Source organism: Bufo bufo, chromosome 3, assembly GCF_905171765.1.
Source record: "Bufo bufo chromosome 3, aBufBuf1.1, whole genome shotgun sequence".
Taxonomy (NCBI): Eukaryota; Metazoa; Chordata; class Amphibia; order Anura; family Bufonidae; genus Bufo; species Bufo bufo.
In genome coordinates this window covers 553,839,382-553,853,628 of record NC_053391.1, presented here as the reverse complement: position 1 = coordinate 553,853,628, position 14,247 = coordinate 553,839,382, and the positions used below count along the sequence as shown (strand labels likewise).

General features: G+C 41.2%; 1 protein-coding gene across 4 annotated transcripts in view; it reads right to left on the bottom strand.

Annotated features, from left to right (window-relative positions):
- Positions 1-14,247, bottom strand: part of RB1 (RB transcriptional corepressor 1) — a 350,867-nt gene that overhangs the window by 121,868 nt on the left and 214,752 nt on the right. The window lies entirely within an intron of this gene.

The following is a 14,247-nucleotide window of genomic DNA, read 5'->3' as shown; positions in this document are numbered from 1 at the left end:
AATAAATTCATGACATGGAGTCCAAAAAAGAGACAGTCTGTGTGAAATCTGGGCATATGATTAATCACTTCTTGAAGGAGTTCGCTCAGCAAAGGTCTGCTCTGTTAAGACATGCCAAAGATGCATTATTACTAAGTTCAAGCAACTCCTTTTCCTAAGGGCAAATGGGAAAAGGTGATGTGCACATGCAGGTCAGTGTTCAAGTCATTATCTTTTTCTTCTTCCAGCTGAATTCCCTTCCCTTACCATCCACCCACATGCTTCCACTAATCAATTCAATGTCCTGGTCTTCTGGAGCTATAGAACAAAAGCCTCTCTGCTCCAGGGTGTTAGCCCTGCTGAACATAAAAGCCTTCAGCATATCTCCAGCTCTTGTTAATTTGGTTTCGCCTTACTAGGACTGCACAGAAAATGTACCAGTAAATGTCTTTACTTCATTTACATTGTAAATGCATAGTAATATCATAGATCTGTAGGGATTACTGGGTTAAATGCAAGCATGCACAAGCTCACTGTGCTTCAAGGACTTTAGTAGTACAAGTGACCCAATATGAAAAAAATAAATAAAAAATGTCCAGAATTAGGAGTAGCCTAGTACTCTTTAGCAAGGTGTATTAGGGTAGATCCACACACAGGCTTTTGAGGCAGCTGTATTGAGCCAATACAAGAAGTGGGTTGGAAGGGAATGTAAAATATTAAGGTAAGACTTAAGCTACTTTCACACTTGCGTTTTGGGGTGGATCCGTCATGGATCTGCAAAAACAGATCCGTTACAATAATACAACCACATGCATCCGTCATGAACGGATCCGTTTGTATTATCTGTAACATAGCCAAGACGGATCCGTCATTAACTCCATTGAAACTCATTGGGAGACAGATCCGGTTTCTATTGTGCCACAGAAAACGGATACGTCCCTACTAACTTGCATTGTGTGCCAGTACGTATCCGTTTGGCTAAGTTTCGTCAAGCGGACAGCAAAACACTGCAGGCAGTGTCCGCCTCCAGAGCGGAATGGAGACTGATCGGAGGCAAACTGGCATTCTGAGCGGATCCTTTTCCATTCAGAATGCATTAGGGCAAAACTGATCCGTTTTTGACCACTTCTGAGAGCCCTGAACGGATCTCACAAACGGAAAGCCAAAACACGAGTGTGAAAGTAACCTTATACTCCTCCTTCCTGCTGGATCCACTTTTAGCTTTGGCTCCAAAAACTGACACAGAAACCTGTGTCTGAACCCAACACTGAGGCCTCATGCACATGATCGTAATTTCGGTGAGCATCCAATCAGCTTTTTTCTGGGGGGAGCCGAGGTGGACCCATTCATCTTAAACGGGCCAGCAAAAGATGTAGACAGCAGACCTGTGTGCTGTCCGCATCCATAAATTCATTCCACAGCCCCGCAAAAAAAAAAAAAAAAATTGAACAGGTCCTATTCTTGTCTGTTTTGTGGACAAGAATAGGACTTTTCTCTTGACGGAGGAAGGGGTTTTCTCATAGCCGGGATCTGTGTTTTGAAGTTCCACGATTTGTGGACCCCAAAACATGGCTGTGTGCATGAGGCCTGAACTACATAAATTGTGCTTGCCATCACAATTAGAACATGACCCTGAGTGGAAGTGTTGAATAACACACGTGTCCACTGCAGCAGAAGACTCAATAGCTACTATATGGAGATAAGTGGATTCAGAATATGACAAAGAAAATGCATGTTACAAAAATGCTGCAAACCTCAAAATGAATGACTGACCAGAGCACAGATCGGGTACCAACTGCTGAACCATAAAGAATATACACAGCTCTTTTATAATATATAACGCCTGATTATCTGAACACTTGATAATAGTTGATGGTCAGTTGGGCCACTCAATGGTGCAGAGGAAATGGCTGCATGCATGAACAGCTCAATTGTGCTATGAGGATTACAGGCTTGTTCCGACTGGTATTTTCAGGCTTTCAAACAAAGTTCTCTGTATACAATGGGGTGTTAGAATATCAGCATTAATGCATTTTCAGAAACCTTGGATATTACACTTAAGGCTGTATTACACTGGCCGATGAACGTTAGTTAGGGAACATCTTGCAGTGTAATACTGCTGCAAACGCTCGTTCATCTGATTATTAAAGGGGTTCTCCGGGCTTTTACCATTGATTTGCTATCCTCAGGATAGGTCATCAATATCAGATTGGCGGGGGTCCAACAACCAGCACACCCACCGATCAGCTGTATGAGGAGAGGGTACGCACAGTGCGCATGTGCTGTCTCCCTTCTCTCTTCCTGTTCAACGCTGCTATTTATTGCAAAGACACTATTCAGTATGGGGACAAGCGACTGCATAGCAATCACTCCTCTCCATGCACGGAGGAAATCACTGCACGTAATAGCGGCGGTGTCCACAGCTAGCTAGCAACCGAGCGATTGCCGGGAGGGAACGCTTTCCTCCCGACAATCAATTGTTTTATCGGCCTGTGTAATACAGTCTTTGGCAGCTGTACCTCAAGCTAAAAACACTAATCTACAAAAATAATCTGTGGCAAAGCTTATTTCTACCATGGCTTTGCAGTTTATATGCTATGGATTTAAATGTGCATTAGCCCTATTCAATGGCTACCCATCACGGTTTCTGAGAGGAAAATGTATCTGGATACAGTTTTCTTAGTGATTTTCACGGTCAAAAATGCTGCAGCCAGATGTTACTTTATAGTCTATGGCAAGTTTACATAGTCATTTACTTCAAAATGCAGCATGCTTTGGGTATGGCTGCCGTTTTTCCCCAAAAGGCTTCTCTATAGAAATTTAAAAACGCTATAAAAACACAAAAAAGCTGTTAGAAGCCCCTGTAAAAAATGCCATGAAGTCTTGAAATTCACAGCATTTTTTTAAATTGCATAAAAATATTTAATTCATAGTTAAATCACATACATAGAAAACCTGCTACTTCTGAACATGACTTTATACATTTACATGGGTTGTCCAAGATAATAATAAAAAAAAAATCTTGGACAAGCCACCGTATGGTCAAAAGTATGCTTACCTCTTTCTCCAGTGCCAGGGTTGACGTGCAGGTGTAGAACACATGACCGCTGAGGACAATTATTGACTGCAGCGGTCACCTACCGTACACATTGGCACGTCACCGTTTGAAAGAAGAGGCAGGAGGACCAGACCAGAGGCGCAGAGAACAGCTCTGGAGAAAAAGCATAGTTTTTTTTTTTTTTTTTTTCAATCTTATACCATTCATGGTCTTGTTTAAGACTTTTAATTATCTCAGACAACCCCTTTAAAAGGGGTGGTCCCATTACAAACAGTGTGCATGCATCACTTTATTCAAACGGTGCAACACAACGCCCCAGTTTCTGTGATCGCTGGGGCCCAAATGGTAAGACCTGGCTCTGATCAGACACATCCCCCATCCTGTGATTTGGGATAAATGTTTGAGGTAGAATAACCCCTTTCATTTAACAGAATTAGGTCATAAAAGTAGGTCATGAATCCACAACTACAGAGAGAGGTTCTTTCACTTTTACTTTGTCTAATTATTTATAAGAATGAAATGGTGATGGTCACAATATACATTTTTGTAAGAAACAAATATTACTTTTCCAACTGTATTCATTAGATAGTGGAATAATATTCCCACAGTGATTACATAAAATAAAAAAAAATCTGGACTTGTTAAAATGGTGTAGACATGCTTGAGCAATATCATGTGCACAAAAAGATGTGTTGCAAATCAAACTACTTAACCCACAGATTGAAGAACTTCTGCTATTTCTATATACAATATACCGCATGACGTTGAGAACCTTAATCAGAACTCATTCTGAAAAGTCCCGATCGTGTCAAGCGGTCCAAACAAAGACGCACATAAAGTTGGTGAGTGGATCAACGTCATTATTTTTTTTTGTTTAGACTACGTTCCCCTACTGAATTTTTATACAGATTTGAACTATATCTTAAACCTTAAATATTGCGTGCTATACTAAGAAACAGAGCCATAATTTACAGGGCACTAATCCAAACATGACGCCAGATGCAGTACACAATTTAAAGAGATATCCCTAAGTGGTGTCAGTGCAGCAGTATTACAGATAAGGACACTGAGAATATAGGAGCTAGCTTGACAGCGAGACTGAGGACTTACAGGCTACATATGAACGTGCACAGGATGAAAAAAGATACTACTGTCTTCATAATGTGCATAAAAAAGATTTTATATATATTTATACACACAAGTTTTAGTTCTCCTGTATTTAGTCACCGATCTTCAATCTTTTAAATGATTTGCATTAGGCCTCTGTGCAGGTTTGGGCGATATCAAATATTCTCACGATAACTATACGAAGGAAATTTATTGCGATAACGATATATATTACGATAAATACCCATTTCGAAGAAAAAAAAACACTTGGAGCCACAAGGAGGCATTATACTGTATGGGGGCCACAAGGAGACATTAATCTGAATGGGAGCCACAAAAGGAGACATTATACTGAATGGGAGCCACAAGGAGACATTATACAGGTGAAACTCTAAAAATTAGAATATCGTGCATAAGTCCATTTATTTCAGTAATGCAAATTAAAAGGAATTGCATTAATGCAGCTTAAAATTAGAATTTTGTGAAAAGGTTCAATATTCTAGGCTCAAAGTGTCACACTCTAGTCAGCTAATTAATCCATACCCCCTGAGCAAAGAGTACCTCAAAATTGTGACTTTGGGGTTTCATAAGCTATAAGCCAAAATCAGCCAAATTATAACAAATAAAGGCTTGAAATATCTCGCTTTGCATGTAATGAGTCTATCTCATATGTTAGTTTCACCTTTTAAGTTGCATTACTGAAAAAAATGAACTTTGCACGATATTCTAATTTTTCAAGTTTCACCTGTACTCTATGGGGCGGCAGGCAACAAAGTGACAATATACTGTATGGGGGATACAAGGAGACAACATACTGTATGTGGGCAACAAATGTGGTACACAACAAAATGGCTGCAGTACATCCCAAAGATGGACATAAATACAGTGGGCCGATCCTCCATGTATACCCCTGTACATCATCATAGCATCAGGAATACGGTTCCATCTACTCATTACTAACTAACCCCGCTCTCTAGCATCCGGTCTGACTGGCAGTTTGAGGACCGCAAAATGGATACCATCATGTGCATGAGGCCTTATGCGGCCGATCTTTGAAACTTAACTGACCTTAGAGTATACAGCGGACACTGTGGGTCCAACTGTGGTCAGGGACTGCATTTGGACATAAAGATAAAGGTAAAAGTAGAGCTTACTCCATGACCTTTTCTGAAGCTGCACCCGTAAAAAAAAACTCAATAAAAACTGAATATTTTGTATCTGAACGCACTCCTAGGGCATGTTCACATGCTGCAGATTCCTACTGAAATCAATGGGAAGAGAATTTCGGTGCTGATTAATACAGCATGAACATGTCCTAATAATATTACAACAAACATTTTAAACTACCGTAATGCTTCAACTTCAAAATTGTTGCAGACCACTGAATCTGATTCTCCTACATTGAACAGTATTGCGCTTATGTATTACAAAATATACATACCAATTTATCAATAAAATGCACTTCAAATACCAATAAGCAAAAATAACCGAACACCTTCCCTATTACTACTGCAATAATAATGCAGGTGTTAAGCTGGTGTGTCTGGGGTTGTGCCACAATAGGCCTGTTTGTACTTGTGGAGGAAAACATTGGGAGGGTCACACCCCTAGCTGGGTTTAGCCTGGATGATTCAGTGCTGGAATAAAACACATAAATGAATACACTGAATATATAGGATAACATATTATGCGAGTCTCTTCAAAGTTCTGACTTGCTTTCTTACTGGGTGGGTCAGATCCAAGTGAACAGAACGTACATAAACACCAAGATTTCGGAAATGTAAGCGAACTGAATAAAGCCTATGTTGAGTAACAAAACAGGACACTCTTTTAGCCTCTGCTGGGTGACTCGTGTGTGCCAAGATCTTTCCTGGAGCAAAATGCAAAGCGCAATGAGAAACCTCTCTAAGAAAAAAAGCTGGTACTGTGCAAACAGCTATGGGTTTTGTTAGACTAGTGGAGTCAAATTAGGTTTATAGGATCTTCAAATCTCATATACACATAGGTGTGTGAATGTTTCCAAAGGTTTTCAAGATATTACCAATAAAGTATTCATGAAGAATCATTCAGGCCTCCTGCCAGGACACAGACATAAGGCATACATCTGCATCTATTGTGGGATCATTTAATAAATAGTTTTCCTCTCTTAGGGCCCTTTGAAATTTGTGCCAATTATTGGGTGCGAACTCTTGTTACCAGTAATTAGACCGTGTAACTGTGCCGTTGATCGCCTTCACTAAAAATCCCGTGGGTAAGCAGCCTTTAGGTGGATTGACATGGTCAATATTTGAGCAGGCACGAACGTTCCTGTGATCTTGACAAAATTTGCCAGTCTAAATGTGCAGCCGATCAACCGTTGAACGAGCGAAATGCCCGTTTATATCGGGTGAAACTGTAGTTAGTGCAGGCAATTAAATTAGGATTTCTGGGCAGCAGATTGTGAGGTCTAAACAGTGATCTGCTGCCCAGAAACAATGCAGACGTATGAGGACATGCAGAGCTTCACCTCCTCTTAACGAGCAGCCAACTGTCGGGAACGAACGCTTCCTCCCAAAAATCTACGGCTTATCGGCCGGTGTAAATCCACCTTAATTCTCTGTGACGATTATCTGCTCATACTGTGAAAAACTGTGGTTCCTAGGAACTCACTTCCATATAGACTGCAGCCAGTAAGCTGCCCAAATTGTGCTTTCCCCTATACAAATGTGCATGCTCAAGTCAGTAGAGCATGCATGTTTACTAGCACAGCTAGAAGGGCACCACTTAACTTCATGAGAACAACGAATAGTCGGATGAAAAAAACAAATATGCTTGATACCTCATGTCTGCTATCAAGAAAAAGATTTCATAGTGCAGCTGCCATAGACTAAACATCAGGCAATTTTATAGACTTCTATGTGTAAGCAACTATGTCAAACCAGGGAGAGGCTGACTGAAGTGCTCTTCAATAGGCTTAGTGACAGGAAATCTACAAAAATGACATGATCCCTATATTATAAATGTCCATATTTAAACTTTTCATAGAAAAATCTGTTAGATTGCTCTACTTGACAGATCAGTAAGCACTATACTTTAGTGTATTCTGTCAGCTTTCAAACAGTTTTTCATACATGACAGCGCCTCTTTTACTGTCCGTTTCTTTTCCAGTTGCATCTGTTTTGCGTCCTTTTCCATTCTGTTTGTCCAGTTTTTCCGTTTCATATACAGAAACAGTCTGTTTTGTCCCACTTAGCAATTTTCTTACGACCTCTTCTCACTCAGCTTCAAAAAGTTGCTTGGTCACTTCCTCCCAGGACGTATCTTTGCACATTAGGTTATTTATTTTACTCATGTATATAGCACTGACATATTCTTAAGCGCTTTACAGACATTATCATCACTTGCTGTGCCCAGTGGGGCTCACGATCTAAGTTCCCTCAGAGAACCTGTGCAAACAAGGGTAGAACATACAAACTCCATTCAGATGTAGCCCTTGGTCAGATTCGAGCCTAAGGACCCCAGCGCTGCAAGGTCACGGTGAGTCAAGGTCCCACAACTCAGGCCTCTCTTCAGCTGAAGTCATAAGCTTCTTAACATTAACACAATGAGGAACGGTACCCCAGCGTCTTCAGACTTCAATGGGCAAAAAAATGTATTATCAAAAATCCAGAAAAGTAGATCAGAATAAGACATGCACCATTTTAACCACCTCAGCCCCCAGTGCTTAAACACCCTGAAAGACCAGGCCACTTTTTACACTTCTGACCTACACTACTTTCACCGTTTATTGCTCGGTCATGCAACTTACCACCCAAATGAATTTTACCTCCTTTTCTTCTCACTAATAGAGCTTTCATTTGGTGGTATTTCATTGCTGCTGACATTTTTACTTTTTTTGTTATTAATCGAAATTTAACGATTTTTTTGCAAAAAAATGACATTTTTCACTTTCAGTTGTAAAATTTTGCAAAAAAAAACGAGATCCATATATAAATTTTGCTCTAAATTTATTGTTCTACATGTCTTTGATAAAAAAAAAATGTTTGGGTAAAAGTTATAGCGTTTACAAACTATGGTACAAAAATTTGAATTTACGCTTTTTGAAGCAGATCTGACTTTCTGAGCACCTGTCATGTTTCCTGAGGTTCTACAATGGCCAGACAGTACAAACACCCCACAAATGACCCCATTTCGGAAAGTACACACCCTAAGGTATTCACTGATGGGCATAGTGAGTTCATAGAACTTTTTATTTTTTGTCACAAGTTAGTGGAAAATTATGATTTTTTTTTTTTTTTTTCTTTTCTTACAAAGTCTCATATTCCACTAACTTGTGACAAAAAATAAAAACTTCTATGAACTCACTATGCCCATCACGAAATACCTTGGGGTCTCTTCTTTCCAAAATGGGGTCACTTGTGGGGTGGTTATACTGCCCTGGCATTCTAGGGGCCCAAATGTGTGGTAATGAGTTTGAAATCAAATTCTGTAAAAAATGACCTGTGAAATCCGAAAGGTGCTCTTTGGAATATGGGCCCCTTTGCCCACCTAGGCTGCAAAAAAGTGTCACACATCTGGTATCTCCGTACTCAGGAGAAGGTGGGGAATGTGTTTTGGGGTGTCATTTTATATATACCCATGCTGGGTGAGAGAAATATCTTGGTCAAATGCCAACTTTGTATAAAAAAATGGGAAAAGTTGTCTTTTGCCAAGATATTTCTCTCACCCAGCATGGGTATATGTAAAATGACACCCCAAAACACATTCCCCAACTTCTCCTGAGTACGGAGATACCAGATGTGTGACACTTTTTTGCAGCCTAGGTGGGCAAAGGGGCCCATATTCCAAAGAGCACCTTTCGGATTTCACAGGTCATTTTTTACAGAATTTGATTTCAAACTCCTTACCACACATTTGGGCCCCTAGAATGCCAGGGCAGTATAACTACCCCACAAGTGACCCCATTTTGGAAAGAAGAGACCCCAAGGTATTCGCTGATGGGTATAGTGAGTTTATGGAAGTTTTTATTTTTTGTCACAAGTTAGTGGAATATGAGACTTTGTATGAAAAAAAAAACAAAAAAAAAACAACAGCATTTTCCACTAACTTGTGACAAAAAATAAAAAATTCTAGGAACTCGCCATGCCCCTCACGGAATACCTTGGGGTGTCTTCTTTCCAAAATGGGGTCACTTGTGGGTAGTTATACTGCCCTGGCATTTTCCAGGGGCCCTAATGTGTGGTAAGTAGGTAAATGACCTGTGAAATCCTAAAGGTGCTCTTTGGAATATGGGCCCCTTTGCCCACCTAGGCTGCAAAAAAGTGTCACACATGTGGTATCGCCGTATTCAGGAGAAGTTGGGGAATGTGTTTTGGGGTGTCATTTTACATATACCCTTGCTGGGTGAGAGAAATATCTTGACAAAAGACAACTTTTCCCATTTTTTTATACAAAGTTGGCATTTGACCAAGATATTTCTCTCACCCAGCATGGGTATATGTAAAATGACACCCCAAAACACATTCCCCAACTTCTCCTGAGTACGGCGATACCAGATGTGTGACACTTTTTTGCAGCCTAGATGCGCAAAGGTGCCCAAATTCCTTTTAGGAGGGCATTTTTAGACATTTGGATACCAGACTTCTTCTCACGCTTTGGGGCCCCTAGAATGCCAGGGCAGTATAAATACCCCACATGTGACCCCATTTTGGAAAGAAGACACCCCAAGGTATTCAATGAGGGGCATGGCGAGTTCATAGAAATTTTTTTTTTTTTGGCACAAGTTAGCGGAAATTGATATTTTAAATTTTTTTCTCACAAAGTCTCCCGTTCCGCTAACTTAGGGACAAAAATTTCAATCTTTCATGGACTCAATATGCCGCTCACGGAATACCTGGGGGTGTCTTCTTTCCGAAATGGGGTCACATGTGGGGTATTTATACTGCCCTGGCATTCTAGGGGCCCTAAAGCGTGAGAAGAAGTCTGGAATATAAATGTCTAAAAAATGTTACGCATTTGGATTCCGTGAGGGGTATGGGGAGTTCATGTGAGATTTTATTTTTTGACACAAGTTAGTGGAATATGAGACTTTGTAAGAAAAAAAAAAAAATAATTCCGCTAACTTGGGCCAAAAAAATGTCTGAATGGAGCCTTACAGAGGGGTGATCAATGACGGGGGGGGGTGATCAATGACAGGGGGGGTGATCAATGACAGGGGGGTGATCAATGACAGGGGGGTGATCAATGACAGGGGGGTGATCAGGGAGTCTATATGGGGTGATAACCACAGTCATTGATCATGCCCCTGTAAGGCTTCATTCAGACGTCCGGATGCGTTTTGCGGATCCGATCCATCTATCAGTGCATCCGTAAAAATCATGCGGACATCTGAATGGAGCTTTACAGGGGGGTAATCAATGACAGGGGGGTGATCAGGGAGTCTATATGGGGTGATAACCACAGTCATTGATCACGCCCGTGTAAGGCTTCATTCAGACGTCCGGATGCTTTTGCGGATCCGATCCATCTATCAGTGGATCCGTAAAAATCATGCGGACGTCTGAATGGAGCTTTACAGGGGGGTAATCAATGACAGGGGGGTGATCAGGGAGTCTATATGGGGTGATTACCACAGTCATTGATCACGCCCCTGTAAGGCTTCATTCAGACGTCCGGATGCGTTTTGCGGATCCGATCCATCTATCAGTGCATCCGTAAAAATCATGCGGACATCTGAATGGAGCTTTACAGGGGGTTGATCAATGACAGGGGTGTAATCAATGACAGGGGGGTGATCAGGGAGTCTATATGGGGTGATCACCACAGTCATTGATCATGCCCCTGTAAGGCTTCATTCAGACGTCCGGATGCGTTTTGCGGATCCGATCCATCTATCAGTGCATCCGTAAAAATCATGCGGACATCTGAATGGAGCTTTACAGGGGGGTGATCAGGGAGTCTATATGGGGTGATCACCACAGTCATTGATCATGCCCCTGTAAGGCTTCATTCAGACGTCCGGATGCGTTTTGCGGATCCGATCCATCTATCAGTGGATCCGTAAAAATCATGCGGACGTCTGAATGGAGCTTTACAGGGGGGTGATCAATGACAGGGGGGTGATCAATGACAGGGGGGTAATCAATGACAGGGGGGTGATCAGGGAGTCTATATGGGGTGATCAGGGGCTAATAAGGGGTTAATAAGTGACGGGGGGGGGGGGTATAGTGTAGTGTAGTGGTGCTTGGTGCTACTTTACTGAGCTACCTGTGTCCTCTGGTGGTCGATCCAAACAAAGGGGACCACCAGAGGACCAGGTAGCAGGTATATTAGACGCTGTTATCAAAACAGCGTCTAATATACCTGTTAGGGGTTAAAAAAAACACATCTCCAGCCTGCCAGCGAACGATCGCCGCTGGCAGGCTGGAGATCCACTCTCTTACCTTCCGTTCCTGTGAGCGCGCGCGCCTGTGTGCGCGCGTTCACAGGAAATCTCGCGTCTCGCGAGAGGACGCGCCGGCGCGTCCAGGAGGAATGAATCAACCACCTCCAGGACGCGTCTGTGCGTACAGCGGTCCGGAGGTGGTTAAAGTGAATGGCCAACCGGATCCATTGGGGAGAAAAAAAAAAAAAAAAAAAAATGTGTGTGTGCATGAGCCCTTAAACAATTTTTAATTTTTTTTATAACACAAGCCAACACAACATTTCTGCATCTCTGCTTAACCCCCCCCCCCCACACACACACATGATTCCATAGACGTCATATTACACTTGAGGATTACCTAACCCATTACCTTATTAGAATAAATGAGTCACCTGCTGCACCAACACGTTGCCCTGCAATGTGCAGAGTTCACACATCATCTGCATCTACATATAATCACCAATATTGTACACCCAAAAGGGTGTGGGAAGAGATTATACTATACCTTGTACAAGGCTTGTTCTCTTGTGTTAATCTTCACATAATCACACAGGCATACAATAGTCTCAGGGGTAGCATTGCTACAGGTGAAACTCGATTTTTTTTTTATATCGTGCAAAGTTCATTTATTTCAGTAATGCAACTTAAAAGGTGAAACTAACATATGAGAGACTCATTACATGCAAAGCGAGATATTTCAAGCCTTTATTTGTTATAATTTGGATGATTTTGGCTTACAGCTTATGAAAACCCCAAATTCACAATTTTGAGGTACCCTTTGCTCAGGGGGTATGGATTAATTAGCTGACTAGAGTGTGACACTTTGAGCCTAGAATATTGAACCTTTTCACTAAATTCTAATTTTAAGCTGCATTAATGCAATTCCTTTTCATTTGCATTACTGAAATAAATGGACTTTTGCAAAATATTCAAATTTTTTCGAGTTTCACCTGTATAGCCCAGAGAGCTATAACAAAAAAAAAAAATATTTAATTTAAAAATCTGTTGTGGATTCAGAGCAGAATTTGCAGCAAAATCTTTATGTTTTGAATGCAGATAATGTTGATGATCTGCCGCCTATTTTACTATGCGTCGCAAAGGGTGAAATCCACGCCATAAATTGCCATTCTGTGCATTTAAAATTCTGTGCAGATTTTATCCACAGCATGTGGATGGGAATCTCATGCATTGTTACAATTGTAACACGCTGCTGATGTTCTGCCCACAAAATCCAGAAGAAAAATATCCGGGATATCCGCCCCGTGTGAACGGACCAGAATTTAATTTTTCTTTAAGAGGCCAAGGAGCGAGAAATGCCACAGGCATCACCAGAAAACAAAACAAAGGTAAGCGCCACTTGCACATTTCTAGACTTTGACTAAGCTCCTGGGACTTGTCCAGCCCTGATTATTAAATGAATACTAGTAGCAACAATATTAGTAGGACGACGAGATCATTACATGTAACCTTCACCCTGCTGCCCAGCAACAGGAAACAAACACAAAGGGTGACGAATTGTCATTTAAGAGCATGAGACAAGACATTTCCGGAACCCAAAAATATCAGTCACAGAAGTATGGAGCTGGAGAGCATAAGATTACATTCTAAGGGCGGCCATATACATCCAATATCTGTTGGCTGAACCATCGTTCATCTGACAGCCATCTCTCTCGACTCCTTCATAGACATACATGTTCGGCTCGGGCAAACCTGTATGTGTATTCAACGGAAAAGACGGGAGAAAGCCGCTGCCAGACACTTCCGGTGGCTTATCTCCTGGGAGAACAAAAGGATCAGGTAAAGATAAACTTCAGCCGATCCTTATCTGCCATGGGAGGGTCGGGAACTCCCTATATACATTAGGCTGCTGGCCGAACCCGTCATTCTCGGCAGATTCAGTACTATTCAAATAATCAGTGCTGGACAGGCTAATCATGAAAGAACTACTAGGCACAGAAGAAATGTCTCAGTCAGCCATCACAATAGAAGCACCTGCCAAAAAACCCCACAAGACCTCTGAAGGTGTCCTGTGGTATCTTGCATCAAGACACTAGCAGGAGATGATTAAAGGGAATGTGTCATCAGAAAATGACCCATTGTTTAACATTTTTATGTTTAATAATCTTTTAAGAATTTTTGATTGTTATTTTAAATTTTCCATGTCAATATATTCAAACAGCTCATGCAATCATGTTCAGGAAAAAGTATAAAAAAAAAAATCTGCAATCAGAAGATAAAAACAGATTAGAAAAAAAGGCTGCGTGTATCTGGTTTGAACTACAAATAAAATGATCTGCTAGGTAAAACCAGATAGCGACATCTTTTCTCTAATATGCTTTTATTTTCTGATTGTAGATTTTTTTTAATTTTATTTCCTGAACATTATCATGGGGCGGCCATCTTGCCTGAGCTGTTCTTAACTGCATTTAGAAAGCATTAGGAAATTGCTTTACAGCAGCCCTATGGGCCATAGACACAATGCCAACAATGCAACAGTACTCTGCAAACACAAATAATAAAGTAAATACAATCGTGCCATACTCACAATAGAAAATGTTAAATGCTAATGCTGCGTTTTAAATGTGAGATTCTTGGCATTCCCTGAATGTAATGGAGGCCGGTATGGCACAAGTAAATGTAGTATTTAGTGTTAGGTTCCCGTCTTAATAAGATCGCCTTGACGCCTGCAGACAGGCACAAA